The sequence below is a fragment of the Dromaius novaehollandiae genome, chromosome 5, assembly GCF_036370855.1.
Source record: "Dromaius novaehollandiae isolate bDroNov1 chromosome 5, bDroNov1.hap1, whole genome shotgun sequence".
NCBI lineage: Eukaryota > Metazoa > Chordata > Aves > Casuariiformes > Dromaiidae > Dromaius > Dromaius novaehollandiae.
Window position 1 is genome coordinate 40795911 of NC_088102.1, and position 18218 is coordinate 40814128.

Below are 18218 nucleotides of genomic sequence, written 5' to 3' on the forward strand. Positions count from 1 at the left end.
TAAGAGTCAGAGATGGGCAGTGTGCATTGTAAAAGCACCTGGGAGCTTTCAGAGTACAGGCAAGCTCTGTTTGCTTGGACCGCACACATGGGGCACACAATGATGTGCTCCAAAGGCTTTATCAGCACAAGTTTGAGATGGACAACATGCTCCTGAGTGGTGAAGTTGCGAGTTGCACATGTCATCCCAAAGGAGTTCTGATAAAAGCTTTATATCACACCACTGCCCACCTCATCCAAAATACATATTGTACACTGTTACAATTTTGTATTTCTCTCCCTGCTGAAGCATCATCTTCCTTTATCAGTCACACATACAAGAGCCAAGGGAGTATATACTACCTCCCCAAGCCCCATGTTTGTAATGCATTTAATAATAATCCAGAGGTGGATTTTCTCTGTATGAAGAAATTCTGATTCCTAGGTTTACTGTGTTAAGGATTCCCCAAAACAAGAGGAATGACTATCCTCTGTTATAAAGATAAGAATCTTTCCTTCCCATGGCTTTAGCTGTCTGTTTCTACCTCTGCAAAATAATAGGTAAAACAGAAGATAAAGAGAGTAAAAGTCAACATATCAAAAGCAACTGTGCACAGAAACAGAGTCATTTGGCTAGAATAACATTCTGAGGTTTAGCAGGTATAATTTGAAGAAAGGTTTTTATTTTCAGTGCAACAGAGAGACACAGTCTGAAATGCTGATTGTGTCTTGCAATGTTAAATAGCAGAAAGATGTGTTGAAAGAAGATGAGAAGTTACTGGTGTGAGAAATGTTTTCTTAAAAAACATTTATGTTTCATGCTGCACTGTGATTTATCATAAAGATATCACCTCCACATACATGATGTGCCTTTTCAAATTTAAAGGGATAGAAGACCCTCATGACTTTCAGAAGCAAATACAAACTCTTGCTTTAATCTCTTCTCTTCTCACAAGACCAGCTCCTGGCAGCACTTTTCTGGTTTAGCTATGGTCTAGCAGCCTTTGCCTCAAGTTTGCAACACAGGTAATCACAGTGATGGAGTGAAGCTGTGTTGGCTAATTAGTTCAGACTACAGCCTTGAAGCATCGTAATGTTATGAGGAGACTGCGTCAAATAGAGGACATGGTCTTTGGCTGAGTGATCTTAGTATCTGTGGGTCCTACAAAAGGCACTTGATCAGTACAAGGCAGTACACAGCAAATGCAGGATAATACCTTGTCATTTTAAAGTTACTTGATTGGGATCTGGGTATCAAATTTGCATGGTCTTGTCTTAACCTGGTGTTATTTTTATAGAGCTGTTTGTGAGTAAGTTGCTGCCTCAAGACCTCCCATGGCTTGCTCTGGGCACAATGCAAGCATTATTTGCAGAGCACTGATGGGTTTCAGTCTATGGAAATAAAACCAAAAATGAATATTTACAAAGGAGAAATTCTTCACAAGAGAGTAGAACTGGGAAATTCCTTTGGCGGGAATTAGTATTAATGAGTTGTATGGTGTTTTATGTTTTCAAAGTGCTATGTAAACATCATTAAACCTTACAACCCTGCTGAGAGACACCTGAATATTGTTGTTATATTTTTTCAGCTGGAGAACTGACCTGCAGGTACATTATATGATGTTTCAAAGCTGTGCAGCAATATATTAGAAGTCAAAAGCTGGTCAAACTTGGAAGTCCATGATGCCAAGCTGCAGTGTGCTAGATGAAGAAATCTAGATACAATCAACAGCAGAACAGCCTTTGTCATCTTGGGTATTTCTGACTCTCATTTTCAGGGCTTTGCTCTGAGAAAATTTGCTTTGAAAACATTAGCCTTCAATGGGAATACGTGCAGGTAGCTGGAAACCAGGGTGTTAGAGTGAATCCTTTGTAACAGACGCACCATGCAACTGTGGACTCCTCAAGGTGCCTGTATAATGGAAGGAAAGAGGCTTCTGTACAAGTTTATTCGAAGTAGGTGGGCTAAGATAGGTGTCTTATGGAGGTATCACCAACACCAGGGCTTACTGTGGAGAAGTTACTGTTACACAAGTAAGCAGTGTGATATGTGATTGAGGAGGCTGAAAGCTGAGCAATAAATCACTAACCCTAACAATGAATCAATAATGATCTCAGTGACTAGTCTATTAGCATAGATTCATTTGGGGTAGTCCTACATACCTTGATGGTCACAAAAGCAGAGAAAATGAAGTTCATGCATTTTTAAACTGAGGCTGTATGCGGGAGACTCTCAAGACTTCAGGGGGAAGGTATGTTCACATATTCCAGAGTAGCATTTGAACCCTTTAGGTTTCGAAAATGTAATTTATTTTTGCATATCTAGGCAACATTTTGAGAGTGCATCCCTGCATTTAAGATGAAGGCTACAAATTGCAGAATTTTCTTGGTATGACACAAAAGGCTTGGCAGAAGTCTAGTCTGGAGGAGAAGGAATATATACGTACTTCCCAGGCTGATGCTACTAAAATAACAGGGTTGATGAAAGAAGTAACTTTTAGTAGTGACATAGGATCAGCTGTAGAGATGAGCTGTGTGAGCCGAGACCAACAGAGCTATACGTGTCATTGCTTTTGACATCTATGTTCTTATTCCTTGGGACTGTTTTTTATCATGCATGTCCTCTCACTCCTTGTGCTTTCTCCATTTGCTACTACTCTCCTCCTCTTCTTACTGCAAGGGAGGAAGAAACCTGAACTGTCTGTGGACAGTGTGCAGCTGTGAATCATATGCTTCCTAAGTGAGGGCTGCAGCCCTATGCTTTCCAGGACAGCTACACTTGCCTCAATGCGTGCAACTTAAGCTACTGCTGATCAGAGAGTGAGCTGGTTTAACAGGTTATTTTGGAATAAATCACTATGTTGCACGGAATCTGCTCACCTTGTGAGATGCTGCAGTCTGAAATACTGGCCAGTCACACTTTAGACTGGTTTCAGGAGACTAGTGACATGAGCAGTTGATACAAAATGCTGGCTATAGCAAGTGAAGAGAAGGCACAGCCAGCACTGGCTGGATTGTATTTGCATTTGGCTGAAGAAACTTCATTTGCAATTTTTGGCCAAGGATTATGAGGTATGGCCCCTGGTTGTTCTACATAAATCACCGTAAATATGGTTAGTCTACGTAAATCACTGGGGGTAGGGAGGAAGAGGGAAGAATGAAAGAAACTGGCCTTTCTAGACTATTTTGTCTCAAAAGCATTTCGTGATGATGAGAATTGCGTGTGTGTGATGATCCATGGATTGCAATTTGACTCCGTATGAAGACGCTTTTACAAGAAATCACAATTGTTGTTGGCACCCTCTTTGGCAAAGGCAAGTGAACAGGGGGAGGAATAAGTGACCTGGAAAACTGAATTCCCTCCCAATCCCCACATGGTCCCTCCAGGGCAGTTTTGGCATAGGGATAATATGGGAGAAGCTTACAGCTTGCTATCTGTACTTTGATTCTAGTTGGAGCATAGAAATTCTGTCTCTTATCCTTTTTTTGTCAATAAATGCTGACAATAAAATATGCAGCTGCTTGGGAGGAGAGCAAAGGAAGGACAGCCAATGCCAGCTGAGTTTCACAAGTAGCATAAAAGCCTGCATTTTTCGTTGCTTATACTTAGTTTTGACATCTTTCATGGTCTAGATATCTAGCCTGGCAGTACTGAGAGAAGAGATTCAGTGAAGGCTTCCCAGCAGCACACGGAAGACAGTTTTTTTCCAGTATAAGTGCTGGTTTGGGACTCGGTAATTGTTCCTATTTATAGAACGTGCAAGGCCACTTGGGAGGCCTTTGCTATATCAGAGTTGATTGGATTTGAGATTTTTATATTGCCTTTGGAAGCATATTTTATATTGAGATCTATATAATATTTATAATACTAATACATCTGTTCAGTGTTGTTATGCTTAATCATGTCTCATCATTAACTGTTACTGAGTTTCCTTGCTTTCGTAGGGCAGGATTGCTGGTCCCATTTCTCCCACACATCAAGTTGGGGTTTGTTCTTGCAGCAGAGACCATGCAATGACCTGTGCTCCTCAAGCAGGGTTGTATGGGTATAAGGAAATATAGCCATGGATTTCTGTATTTTCATCTCATTTTTATTGCCTGTCTTTTCTGTCTGTATGAGAGAACGTTTTGTAAGACAGAAGTGACTTTAGTCTCATTTTTTTTCCCCGCTGTTCTGGATTTAATATTTTCTTTTGGAACTGACTTCTTTACTTGTTTCTATTAGTCTGTTCTTCAGATAAATTTACTGTAGTGTTTTCAAAACATTTTTTCTTTAAAACTTTTGTTCATCTCAGTACATTCTGGAGCTTTCACTGCTTACATTTCCCCTCTCCTTCGTGATTCAGTTTCGATTGTAAGGTCACTGCTTTAAACAACCCCCTCCCAGCACAGAAGGGGTTTTGTTTCCTCTGGGAGGGTGGAAGAAATTCAGATTTCAAAACTTCAGCTATATGAATCTTCCTCTTGGGTCTGGACTTTCACCTGGTTGCATCTCTGAGATCCACGGAAACAAAAATTTTCCTTTACCTCCCCCAATAAAATATAAGTGGATACATTTTTATGTGGATAGAAAAGCAGAATCTGTACCATCATAAAACACTTGGCATCCCCACTAGACCTTACAGATATTTATATGTGTGCCTAACTTTATTCTGAGAAGAGCCAAGCCTGCAAGCTGCCTGCGCTGAGTGGGGTGGCAGACCACGCTTTGCCACTGTCGCCGGCTGGCAGCCCCGTGCCTGCCGCACGGTGTCCGCTCTGTCACCAGCTTTCGGGGGCACTTTTCGCACAAGCAGCTGATGACTCATTCAGAAAAAACAGGAGCATCCCACATCTAAGCGTGTGCCTTGCAAATGCATGATCCTGAGGTGCAAGTGAAAAATAAACAGAGGATAAACAAGGCCCTTCCTCGCTCCTCCTTTGCATGCTTGTTTGCAGATACAACCTGATGGCGTGACCTGTTGCATTTTACGGTGCCGTTGTAATTCTCCCTGTTGATCTCTTGGGACCACCTGCCTTCCGGCCTCCCTTCCCTGTACCCTCTGGGTGGGTTCGGAGGAGACCCCTTGTGCCTCTGTCTCCGGCAGGAGAGACACAGGTCCCTGCCTCCAGCTTCTCCTCTCAGCCTGGACTTACTGTCGTTATTTCTGAAATTAGTTACATTTTAAAGCTATGGACAGTGCTTTCAAAACAGGTGCTGGAGCCACCTAATCTGCCAGAGATCTTTTCTCCTACCCACAGAGCTGCGTAAATTGATGTGGCACAGGTTTCAGGTCGAGAGCTCTACGCCTGAGAAGCCCGGCTGCGTTCCGGTGGTCGCGATTACCGGTGTACAAGAAATGCGCCATGGATACGCCCGCCCGGCTGCCGTCGGCCCGCTTGCAGAGCGCAGGCGGAGCGGCGAGGTGGGGTTTCGCTCGGCACCCGGCACTCGGCGGGCAGCACCGCCATCTGGCGGCAGCGAGCGGGCAGCCCGGCACGCCGCGACGGCACCCGGGGGCCGCCGGCCCACGCGAGGAAATGCCCCGGGGATGGCGGCTCTGGCTGCTGCAGGCAGCCACGCTTTGCAGCCGAGTTTCTGTTAAAGCTGGTCTTCTATGCAGCAGACTTCCCGGCTGCCTTCCCGGCGTGTTGAGTGAGCAAGCGGCGGGGAGAAGGGCACTGGGGGGCCGCAGGAGAGCGGGCAAAAGGTGAAACACGGGAAAAGGTAACCTGTATTTTAACAGAGAACATGATCTTAGAGTATTTGAAGAACAGCTGTAATTCTTGACCAGCAGACGGCTCGTAAGCATTCTGGTGTATCCCATATCCTAGGAAAGATTTATTTTCATTTTAATAAGCATTGATTTGCCATGAAGTTCATGTGGCATTTTCTCTGTTCTGAGGTCAGTATATGTAACTTTTAAAGGTAGTTTTCCAGCTCATGTTTACAAAACCATTTGCTTTCCATCTCTGCTCATTGAAATTTAACTGTTGCGCTGACATTCCTGTCAGTCAACTTACTGCTGTAATGAAATTCAGAGACAGGACTGGCTTTGTTTGTATTTGTATGGTGCTTACTGGAGGGACCTTGGGGATATTACAATATAAATATGAAATGGTTGTTATTAGTGGAAAGCAAATACAAAAGTGATTTGAGCACAGGTGAAAAGTATTTGCTTTTTTTGAATTTTAATATTTACAGGAAGATTTTTGTTAAAGTATTTACCCAGTTCTAGTTTCTCCAATCACTTGCGAAGCTCTGTCCACTGAAGGTCTTTTAAAACTTCTCTTCCTTAAAATGTCAAAACTTCTGATGAGTAGAAATAATTTCCAAAACATTCTAAAAAACAGTTTGCTTGCTTTAAAAAACCTTTGTGTTACACAGAGAGGATTTTGATTTTTTACACAATTGAAAACTAAGAGTGCCAGAACGTGTTTTGTTCCATTATAAGGATATCTTTTGCTGATTTGCGCAGGCACACAATGTCTGCTGAGAAACGCCATCAGGTCGGAGCCTGTTGCTGCCTTGCTAGCCAGGACACAGATGAGTTCACAGAGTGCAAAGCTGCCGATGTGCCTGGCATCACTATTATAGAGAGCACTAGCAAGCTGCATTTCGTCCACAGGCAATCAACGGTGACAGCCGATGACTTATCCTCGTGAGGTAACAAGAAGGCCTTCGGTGAAGCTGCTGGACCTCGAACCGAGGCTTTTTTGGATGGAGTAGGAAAGTGGCAGTATAGTCTGGGTTGCTAAAGTATAGTTGCATGTTTCAGCACAAAGCTCTCTGAGGATCTATTTTGAACTAGACTGATACTTTACTGCATAATGAACAGCTTTGTGAAGGCTATGCTCTGCGCTCATGTGCTACCAAAGAGGAAGAGCAAGGACATTAGGTTCCTCATACAAATCCCTGTCTCTCGCTGAGCCCATCCCCGACTCGGGGACTACTGCTGTAGGAAATCTTCAGTGTTTGCTTTGAGCAGCCAATAAACTTTTCCAATTTACCTGGAAAGGGACTTGATAAAATGCAGTTCTTAAGCTTTTCAGAGGGAAAAAAGAAAAACAAAGAAAGGAATATATTTCACTAGTTAGATTCACTCTGTCTTAGTATGGAGACAAAAATATCTTTTTAAAAAAAGCATACAGATACAGATACTCTAAGCTGCATGATGTTTTGACGCTGGATTCAATTGAAGAGTGTTTGTTTCCAGTTTTTTCAAATGCTTCTTACTTTCAGAGGTTACTTGGTAAAATAAACTTGGGAAGTTATCAGGCAGGAAAAGCAATTTTACTATGTAAGTATTTAAGAAAAGCTGGTTCTTGTTTTTACTGCTTTTATTTTTATGAGGTCTTGCAAAATCCATCAGACATAAGAAGGAACAAATAATTTACCTGCTTCGAACTTGTTACTCTGTTATGAATACTAACAGATTTGTGCTTGTTGATTGTTTCAGTGTTATCATTAAATTGTCTTGCATATTTAAAACTCACACTGATATAGCTCTCTGCCCAAATTTGAAATGCAGGAACTCAGCTGTTGCCAGCAAAATAAACTAGCTGCTTCTTGCTGGTATAAACACCTCTAACGCACCATTTTAGGAATGCTGTTTAAAATATGGTCTTTAATGTTAGTGCCAATATTCTCTCTTTGTTTAGCACGGCGTGAAGTAAATTGTCAGCACTTGCTAAATGATCATAATTCACATGGAGTTACCCTTGGCTAAAAGAGACCGTGTGTGCAACCTCAGCCCTGCTGGAGGATTGTCCCTCTGATGGACTGCTGCACCGGTGTGGAGATCCAGTGAGGCTAATTGGACTCTAGTGTGCCTTGCTTTGTATATGATTGAAAGACCTAGGAGGGAAAGGGGGAAAAAAGCTATGTAATATTGGTTGTTTCATTTCAAGACAACAAACTCCTGGAGGGAAAAAAGCTAGAGATGTTAGGTTATTTCATTTTCCGGGCGATGTAACTGATACTGCATCACTGCAAACAGTGCATGTGGTTCTCAACCTTTCCCAAGGAACTAGAGGGAAAAGTGTAGCAAAATGTCAGGATGAAGTAGGTTTCTTAGAGAATCTGATGATGCTATTCATCCTTATCAGACATTGAGAGAGCAGACAATAATGCTGTTGCAGTTAACATGGGAAGTATGTGATCTTGTGAAAGAGAGATCTGTCATAGCCAGAGCTCCTTAGGAGGTTTAAAAATTGAGTGCTTCTGCAAACAGAATTCCTGTTGAAATCAGTAAGTATCTGGCTTATGTGAAGACCGCAGGGTCAGATCTCCTAGTAAATAAATTTAATACCAAAAATCATTAAAATGCTGTAGCTGTTGGAGGACTTTACTGTCTTGCACTAGTCAGTGTCATTTACACCTTTGCAAAGAAACTGTGCAGCACTGGTAAGGAGTATCTTGATTTGATAGCATTTGAAAACCACTTTGTAAATGAGGGCACAGGGTAAAAGAACCTAATAATTGCATGCTGAAGAATGCCAGTATGTTCTATGCTTTATTGATCTTCCCATTTCCTTGAGAAGAAAATGTGCTATTAAAAATACTAACATATGATTGAAATGACAGAAAGATGGCCTTTTATTTAAAGACCATGTGCATGAAATGCATGGTAGTAACAAATGTCTTAGCCCTAACAAAATCTGACCCTGGAATCTTCAACCCCCTGATTCCAGCAGCAGGTATAGTCGCTTGCCTGGCCGTTTTGTCCCTGAATTATTCTGACAGTATGAGAAACAGTGTCTAAACAGCACTGTATGGCAAAAGGCCAAACTGCTAAGTTATACAAGCCACTTCCAGTAGTTTGTGTAATGTAATGGCAGAGCAGGCTGAAAAGCAGCTGTAAATGTATTATAAATTGTAGGTGTGAAGGTACGTGTTGAGACATCTGCAGTTCTTAACGATCTGTAGATGGAGGTAACTTCTGATATTACTATTAAATGCTGCAACTATTGCTGCTGGGAGATCATGAATACAAAGTTCTTGCCTCTTGTGTACTTAAAATGGCTTTCAAGGCCATATGTTTATCTTCTGCGGGTTTTATAGCAGGGAGCGGGTAGATGTTTGTGTGATACAAAGTATGGGATTTTTGTGTTTTCCAGTTTCCTCCTATAGTTATAGTAAAACAGCGGTTTGTTCACTGTTGCATTTGAGGAAAGAACAAGATTTGGGCACAGGTCACAAAATATGTCCCTAATTTAGAGAGAGTTCAAGCGGTAGTCAAGCGAAGCAAGGGTGCAGGGGGTTTGCCCTGGGCTTTCGTTACGTTCTGCGGTGCGTCTGTACGTTTGGGTTCATCAGCGCATCTCTTCTGCCAGACCACCAATCTGATAGCAACTCGGTTCTCCAGGGTAGGTCAGGAGAGCTTAGCACAGCCCAGCGTAACTGTGCCGGTATTAAGGCCAGTGCTCGGTATCCCTTTGTGCAGGCAAAGGCCGGCGTCGGCGCAGTCAGGGGTGTCGAGCGGGGCGTGCGGGCTGGCCCTGCACCCATGCCCACGGCTGTGTCGAAGGGGAAGGAGAAGCCTGACATTGGCAGACTGCCTCGCACTTTCTGTCGGTGCAGTTCAACTGGAAAAAGACATGTTGTTGGTATCACTGGTTAAAGCTATGCAGGCAGCCCTCTTTCACGAGGATTAACTGTGTGCCCATTAAGAGAGTTGCTACCACAGCCTTACTAATACAACTGTAGTGGCAGTTGTTTTAAGTCCGTTGCTCTCAGCTAGCGGCATTTTTCTGTTCCTCACTGCTCGCTGTCTGCTTTTAAGTGTTGTTGGTGTGAGGGTATTCTGTCTTTGGGCATGTCTTACGCTGCTCATGTTCACGCGTCGTAAAGCTGTCTGACCTGTTTTGGAAGAGGCCGCACTGTAACCATTGTAGCCGTGGTATCACCAAGATCTTATGCTCTAATTTATCACTATTAACTGGGTAAGCTAGCCCACACAGAGTCCTGCGCTATCATCTCCAGGTCGTTTATTGATTCCCGACTAGCTAAGGTCTGTCTGTGCTGGTCGGCCTCGTAGAGAGTACGTGCGCTTTGGTAGTCTCACTCCTTTGACGAGAAGGCACAAGTCCCTCTAAATAGCAGTTCAGAAGACAAAGATATTAACCGGGGAAAGTAAACTAGAAATTTGGATTTGGGGCCCCTGTGTTGTTGATCTGTGTTTAAAATGCATGCAGGAGACATTATTTGTTTCTTATATGTAAACTACATGTTGGAAAGGAAGATCAAAGTTGCACTGCAGTGTTGATGGTTTAAGTTGTAAAGTTGCAGCCTGTTACTTCATAGGCTATTTGAAAATATGTCAGCGCTGGGTTGCTTGAAATTACTGTTTAATTCCTAGTTATAGCACACAGGCAGCTCTGTGACTCCAGGGTGTTGACCTTCACCTGGTCTCATTCACTGAGCTAATTCAACCGTTCATCTTCTTTTCCCCCACATGATTACAGGAGTCTGTGGCATTTTCTTTCTCCTTGGAAGGTTATCTGCTGTTGCTTTTCCTATAGCACAAATGGCCATCAACACCTTGCAGTATAGCTGAGGTCTGGGCTATCACTCCCTTTTTGTGAGAGAATTTCTCCTCCATTAATAGACATGCTGTTAATTTTGCTTGAGGGCCTGGTGTCAGGGTCAGGAACAAGCAGGAGAGAGTCAAACGTCAGAGTTGTTCATTTTAATAGGCTTTCGATAAATCTGCAGTCTGATTAGCATATGGTTTTGCTTTACAGATATGGGCACTCATGGAACAGAGACAGTACGCTGCCTAAGTTCAAAAGCAACAGGAAAGCCTATGAGGAGCGTTTAGTATGGGACTCCTCTCTGAAATACTGATGTTTGGTATAAGCGGACAAGGATACCGAACAGTTTCCTGTAGATAACAAAGAGTATAAGAAGGCAGAGGAGCGATGAATAAGTTGTTGGAATGGCATATCAATCCAAACTCTGTGATAAATAATGCACACTGATGTCCAGACAATGCAGCAGGTCTGGCTGTTTTTGTCGCAGGAAGTTCACAAGTCACCCGTCCTTTTCGTTGTTTTACCATCCTGGAACACCCAAGGGCAACTTAGCTCCACTGTGGTGCTTTCCAGCTTGTAAACAAGCTGTTCTCGTGCTTCACATTTTCACATCTTTTATTACAAGAAAAGTACATTCAAGTACTGAAAAGTTATGATGAACAAAAATGAAGATGCCTTAGAAAGAAACTTTGTTTGCTTTGATCAGAAAGAGGTAACAGTCCTGCTGCTAACGATCGTTAATAATTCAGGAACAAGATTTAAAGTGAATATAACGTAAAGGAAAATTGCTATTGCTGGAAGCTCTAAGCTGTTGTAGCTTTGATGATGCTCCTTGCTGACACTGAGTGGTGCAATTACCACATGCTGATGGAGGAGAGCTACAATTACCACATTTCAGCTGCTGAGAATTTTTTAGTTGGCATTGGTATTTATTTATGTGCTTATTGTAGGCAAATTCTGTAAAGTGCTCCCCTATATTTGTAACACAACGATAGTGAGAAACCTAGGGATTTCTTCTTATTTCTTTTTTCCCCTACCATAAAAATTGGAGCTTTACATTAAATCCCCACTGTGAGCATGATTCCACACTTCCATCCTAGATGAAATCACTGTGGGAGTCGGTGTGGGCTCTGAGTAAGAAAAATAGCAGCAGGGAATGCTAAAGGCCTTGAGAAATTTTATGTGAAATAGTTTTGCCCTTTATCATGGATGATGTTCATTTGTTTATATTTGCAAGTCTGGTGGTAGCAGCATTGGTAGGTAATTAGCCTGTTGTTCCTAGATTTACCAAGGACCCAATGCTGTCTGGAAAAAAACACATTATTTCCATGTATTAATGTGATTGCCCTGATTGGCAGAGAGAAGCAGCTTGAGTGGCTGCTTATGCACATGTGCACATATTCTTGTAAGTTATTTTGACTTGTGGTTTTTTTCAGTCTTGTTTTTCTGATATAAATATTTTAAGATTTGTCCGAGTTCAGGAGCAAATTGTTTGGAAAATCTGTTGCTAAAATGGGTTCATCTGTTTTCAAGAATGAAGTGACAGGAAGGAGAACACATTTTCACCCTTGCATCAAAAATACTGAACCCTAAGTTTGGAGATGACCGACAACAGAGGCTAGGTATGTAGCTTGTTTGTTCATATAGTGTGTCACAGAGTATGTGGATACTGCCTAGGAAAAAGCTGAACATTTCAGATTTTTCATATTTCTTTTGAAAAGGCTATGAAAAAATTTTTTTTAACTTTTAAATATCATTAAAATATGTTCAGAGAATATTAGGGTTACACTGGTAAAAACCAGGAAATAAGCATAACATTTTACATCTGTTCCTGTAGATAGGTGCATATGACAAATTCTTTCATAACATGACCAGACAGTGTTTTTTCTTAAGACCCTGCTTTGCTCAGTGTTAATATTGGTCGATGTGAAGTGAAGCTGTGTAGCAATCTGGGATCCAGAGCATCTCACCTCATCAGCTATAGCGGCTGGACGGCATCCAGTGAACCAGGCTCAGCTCAGCAGCTCCCATGAGAAAGGGCAAACTTTAGTCCTTGATCACTGACGCCACATCTGAGTAATATGAGGCGTTATCTGTCAAATCACCATGGAGCTACTCTCCACAGTGTTTACCAGCTCTCCTAGCTCAGGACACTCAGCAAAAATAAAGGTTTTAAGTCCTTGCCTGTCTTTTCAGGCTTTTGCTAGTCTCTCCACTTAAATTTAGACTTCTTTAAATAAAGGCAGTTTTTCTATCAGGCTTAAAAAGAAATGTGAAGAGGCACATATGTGTGCTGATGTCTTAGAAATACTCTTATATTTTTTATATATATGTATATTTGTATGTTTATACACATATACATACATATAGATAGATGGATAGATAGATACATATCTTGTTGGGGTGGACCCAGTCCACTGGATAAGCAGACCCCAGTGGTCCCAGCTCCACTGCCCAGAATCAGCAGCATATTCTCTAATCAGCATATTCTCAGCATATTCTCTACTCCAGATAGTCAGTCTTTAGAAATTGCTGGAGGAAGGTGCATCATCCTATGTTCCTTTGCCATTTCACATAGTGGGTAGAAGATGGGTGAATCCCATTAGAGGTAACCCTAGATTTTCCAAGTTCCTGTTTTTCAGGAAGAGGAAGAAGAACTTAGGTTGAGTGAAAAAGGTATCAGGTACAGTGGTGGTGACTCACCTCATTAAATGCATCTCGCCTGTGGTCTCACACCATATGAACTTTTTTTCTTAATTTATCTTTTCATGGCTGGCTGGTCATTTGTCATGTTGACAGGCACTGGCCTTCTGAAAACATGAGGTACTATTATCAGATCACTGAGGCCTAACAGAAAATGGAGAAAATGGCCAGAAACAGAAAACCGCTAGTCTGTCTCTAAAGCAGGTAGGTAGATAAAATGGTCCTTGTGATTCCATCTGAGCATAAAGATATAACTGTTTTGTTGGTATTAAGCAAGTTCGTCAACTGCAGCTTCAAAAAACAGCCTAAAGCAACAAGATATATTTCATTATAGGTGAGGAGGAAATAGGTGTTCACAGGCTGTTGACTATCCTTGAACTGAGCATACTGACTTAGAGGAAATGTAGATAAATCGAGAGGAGTACAGAGGAGATGGGAGCCATTCCTTTACCTAGATCCAGCAATACTTTTTGTCATGAAAACACATCCAACTATTTGTTTTTGGAAGATATCAAATGCCCCATTAATGTTTAGTGAGAATGTGACAGGGTCAAGGTTTCCCTTTGTTGTCCTGTGAAAGAGCTTGTGAAACATCAGAAAAGATCTTTTGGGGAAGGTGAATTATGTGGGGACCATCAGTAGTGCCTGGCCTACGGGGGAGGATTAAGACGAGATTTTCTGAAAAACTTACAGATAAAGGAACCTGTATCTTGGTCTGATAGAAGATGCTTTCGTAAAGGATTCACTCACATCTTCACTGTGTCATATAAGGATAAATCTGAATTTGCTAATTTAAGAAAGGGCTTACACAGTGTTTTGTAGGTAGGCAAAAGTAGGTTGCAGTGAGAGAAACAGCTGCAAGCAAAGGCAAAGCCAGCAGGAGGGTAACCCTAAAAATTGAAGGTGTTATGGTAGATGGCAGTGAGGAGTTTTCATTATGATTGAATATTAATTAGTGACATGGCTATTAATGATGGCAGTAATTAACAGAGGAAGGAAAGCCTTGTCGTTGTCCCGAGGGTGAGTAATCAGTCTTGGCAGGTGATAAATAATGGTTCAGCAAACTCAGCAGAAAGATAATCTGCCTGCCTCAGGACAACTGGAGAGCAGCTATAAAATCTTCCAGGCTCTTGGCAACATTTAGGAATGACTTCATATTTTTAACAGAGACAAATTCAAATCCACGATCTCAAGTGTATCTTATACTCTGGAGTGACTGTTCACAGTAGTTGTGGTTGAGTCAATGTTTTCAGTTTACTTGCTGCTTTAAACCTCTCTTTTTTTAATCTTAATAACATGGGGGAAAAGACTGGTGAATGAGCTTTCAGCATTACTTGAATTTTTCATTGTAGTTTGATGAAAATTGAATAGATTCCTCAAAAGGAGAGTGAAGTTAGGTGCATGACTGTTCTTTGTAAAATGGAGTGAGACTTAATCCTGCAGTAAGCATTTGTGTGTCTGTGGAAAGGGTTCGTTCAGAACACTTCCACGCCTTACTCCTGTTCTGGAGGACTGTCAGAGTTGAGCTCTCATGCCACTTGCCAATAACTGCAAGCCCAACGACTGTAATCTGAGATCAAAATCTGGACAAATAGTAGATCTTTCAGTTTGGAAGATGAACAGAAAACACAAGAAAGATTCTGGTTTAGCCTGAACCAAAACAGTATTTTGTTTTTGTTGTATGCATAACAGCACAGAAGCACTTTAATTTGAATCTTCTTGAAATGGTTTTCTAACCCCAAATGTTTTTCTCAGCTCTACTTGAATCTTAGCTATGTAGCCAGTGTAATGGTATGTCTACATGGCGTTTCAGAGGTAGACATAAGCTCATTGAACCTGTGCACCACCCTGACCAGTCCTGTGCTTGGATTCAGCGCTAGAGTACATCTGTTCTGGGGCAGAGGTGGTTCATATTTGGCTGGCTCAAAGCATAACTAAACAAGCTTGTGTCTGCCGAAATAATATCAAGAAGGTACCCCATATATTGAAAGCACAGAATGCTGGGCATCGATAAGTCAAGACTCACTAAAAATTTGGCTTATTGCACTAGATAGCAAAGTGCCACAATTTATGGTGAGGATCAATAGAGTCTGTTACTCAACTCTGTAAAATAGTATTATTTTAATGGAAAGACATCTGATTTCTTGGCTACACATTGTTTGTGCAATTGTGGCTTATGCAGGGTATGAGAAAATGCTCTAAAGCAGTTGTCAGCTAGGACTCTTGAGACACGTATAGCTCTAAAGCAGTTCAAATGTGCTCTCTTGCTGGGGTTATGGTGTGTGACTGGCAGAGGACTAGCGGGTCATCTGAATACCCGAGTGCTGGAGGAAGAACAGAATTGGAAGAGGTCATGGAAAGAGAGATGTACCCAGCCCAACTGTGGAGCGATGCATCCACTCCCGTCTATGGACTAATCTCAGAACTCCTGTTTTCCAAAGTATGTGTTTTTTGTCGTGTGACTCTTGATCATATCTTTCATATCCACACTCAGTGTGCCAAGCGCTGTGTGTTCACAGTGTTGTGCATGCACAATCCACACCCTGGCTCCAAATTAAGACTTACTTTCACCAGCCCTGAGCTTGTCTTCCCATCTGAAAAGCATGGACTCCTCCCTTCCCCATCAGTCCCAAGGAGGGTAGATCATCATATAGGAAGAGTGAGATAAAATTTATTAACTGGAGAAATAGAATTAGGGATAAATTTAACAGCCCATATGAAAAGTAAACTTTTAGGGACTATTATCAAGAACCTTTCCATAAAGCAAATAATCTTCAGTTGGAGGCAAGAGCAAAGAGGACTGTGTGTATTGGTCAGTGACAGGATAACTATGAACCATTAGTGTTACTCAGCTATGAAAAAACTAAGGTGATTTTAGGATGCTTCTGGCAAGCTGTTTTTCAGTAGAGACAGGAAAGTGTTAGTGTCATTGCCAGAGGCATTGGTTAGACCTATCAGGTAGCATGTGCAGTTCTGGTGACCCCAGTTCAAAGAAATGTATCTTAAATTCGAAAAGGTGCTGAGAAGGATGGTGAAGTAAATGGAGAGTCCATCTTACAAAGAGATGAGAAGAGTTTGGTATGTTTAATGAAATGGAGGTAGGAAGGCAATGTGTCAACCCTTTTTAGAAATATTCAGGAGCAATGATCAAGGAAGAAAAATAATTCTTTAAGTTAAATGATAAAATGGGTATGATATCAAATGTGTTATTTATATGCATTAATTATAAATTGTATATTAGACTAGAAAATGCAAGAAGAGTTCTATTAAAAAAAAAAAAAAGTTCTGGAATAATCTTCCAGATAGGATACTGGCAACTAAAATTGCTTTTAAGTGGAGTATGCAAAAAGGATTGTATGAGAGGATCAGAGTGATCCTAGCTGAGAATACAGGCTTGTGAGATAGGTCCTTTAGGGTCTGATTTGCTGATACCTACAAGGCAGATTGAGACAACGTCCAGCTGCTGCTTATTGGTCTTGCCCATTATTTAAGCTAAAGCAGATGGTGCCCTTCAGGGGCACAGGAAAGTTCTTTGACTTGTCTTTTGGGGATGGGGGTCCATATTGCCCCTTTCCTCTGAAGGCTGACAGTGAGAAGAGAGAGTGCTGGGTGGGGTTTACTGGTGCTCCTCCTGGAGCTGGGGGGGCAGCTTAGATTGTCGGATGGGGAGCGGGGGCTGCCTTTCACTTCTGTGTAGGGTATGGCCCACTTTTCCAGTGGGAATTTCACCTTTATGGGAGAGTCACCCAAACCTGCAGATATTGCAGGGAGCCAGGACCTTGACAGTGCCGGTATGTATCTCTGTGGCACATCGTAATTGTGACTTCTGGCCTTTGTTGTATTGAAAGCTTGCTGAGGGGATGGGAATGTTCTGGGCCTGTGGTAAGTGGGGGCATATGGAGCAAAATTTTCTTTAGACGTTTCTGGAATAACCAATCATATTGGTTATACTGTTTCTTGAAGTACCTTCCATGTCTGAACTCAGAAGTGCTCCATGCAAATGTGATCCTCCAGGGTTCATTTAGTCAGACCAAACCATGTGGCGATGACTCCATGTCATGTGCTATCTTCAGCTGATACATCACAAAACAGCATGCTAGATATTATTGAGGCTAGTAGCCACCTGTGAGTGAATGCAAGTATTTCTCAACATGTGAAGGTATGCTGAGAAGGGCTTGGTGTTACATCTGCATCCAGACATAGCATCGTTACGTTGTGCTGCAAGGTACTGTAGCTTAGACACTTACTTTCTAAATTGCCTCTGACTGTTTGACGCTGGGCAAGTCATGTTGGCTGGCTTTTACGCACTGGATGCTCAGTCACCATTATGTTTGATTTTAAGCTTAACTTTCTGACTATGAGGCTTAACCAAATTTTGTTGTCCCCATCATGTTGTATTTTGCTAAAAAGCCTTAGCTTCTAATGAACAAGTTTTCTACTTCTGTGAGTTTCATGTGAGCAGCAGAAAGGTTGCACACGTGCAAAGGATCAATCCTAGAGATCTTTACACCATTTAAAAGATAGCAACAGCCTTTGAACTACCTGATGGGGCCTGAAAAGCTAAAAAAATTACCCGATGGACCCTAATGATCCACTCCTCTGCTCCTGGCCACCATATTGCTGATGAGATCACTAGCAAATGACAGCTCAACAATGGGTTGGTTTCAGGCACTTAATCCCACTTTCTTCCCCAAGACATTGCTTGTGTCATTGACATAGGTTTTCACTGTCTTTTTTTTGACTGATAACTCAGTTCTGCACTTTTAGATTATTGCCTCTGACTTTAAAGGTGAAAGATGCCAGTAAAGGGCTCCTTTGTGTCTTTGGTAGGTAGTGCTTTCAGAAACATAACTCCCTGTATACTGATTTGAGAGAAGAACAACTGGCAGAGAACAGCTTACATGGAACCATTAGGGTAATATTTGACTTAAAGTGTATCAAGTCTCCTACCACATAGAATACTTCCTGGAATTTAGTACCTATAACTAAGTATATAATTATAGTGTAGCACAAGAAGAAAAA

General features: G+C 41.8%; 1 protein-coding gene across 3 annotated transcripts in view; it reads left to right on the top strand.

Annotated features, from left to right (window-relative positions):
* Positions 1-18218, top strand: part of RGS6 (regulator of G protein signaling 6) — a 296947-nt gene that overhangs the window by 202922 nt on the left and 75807 nt on the right. The gene's annotated exons all lie outside the window — the stretch shown is intronic.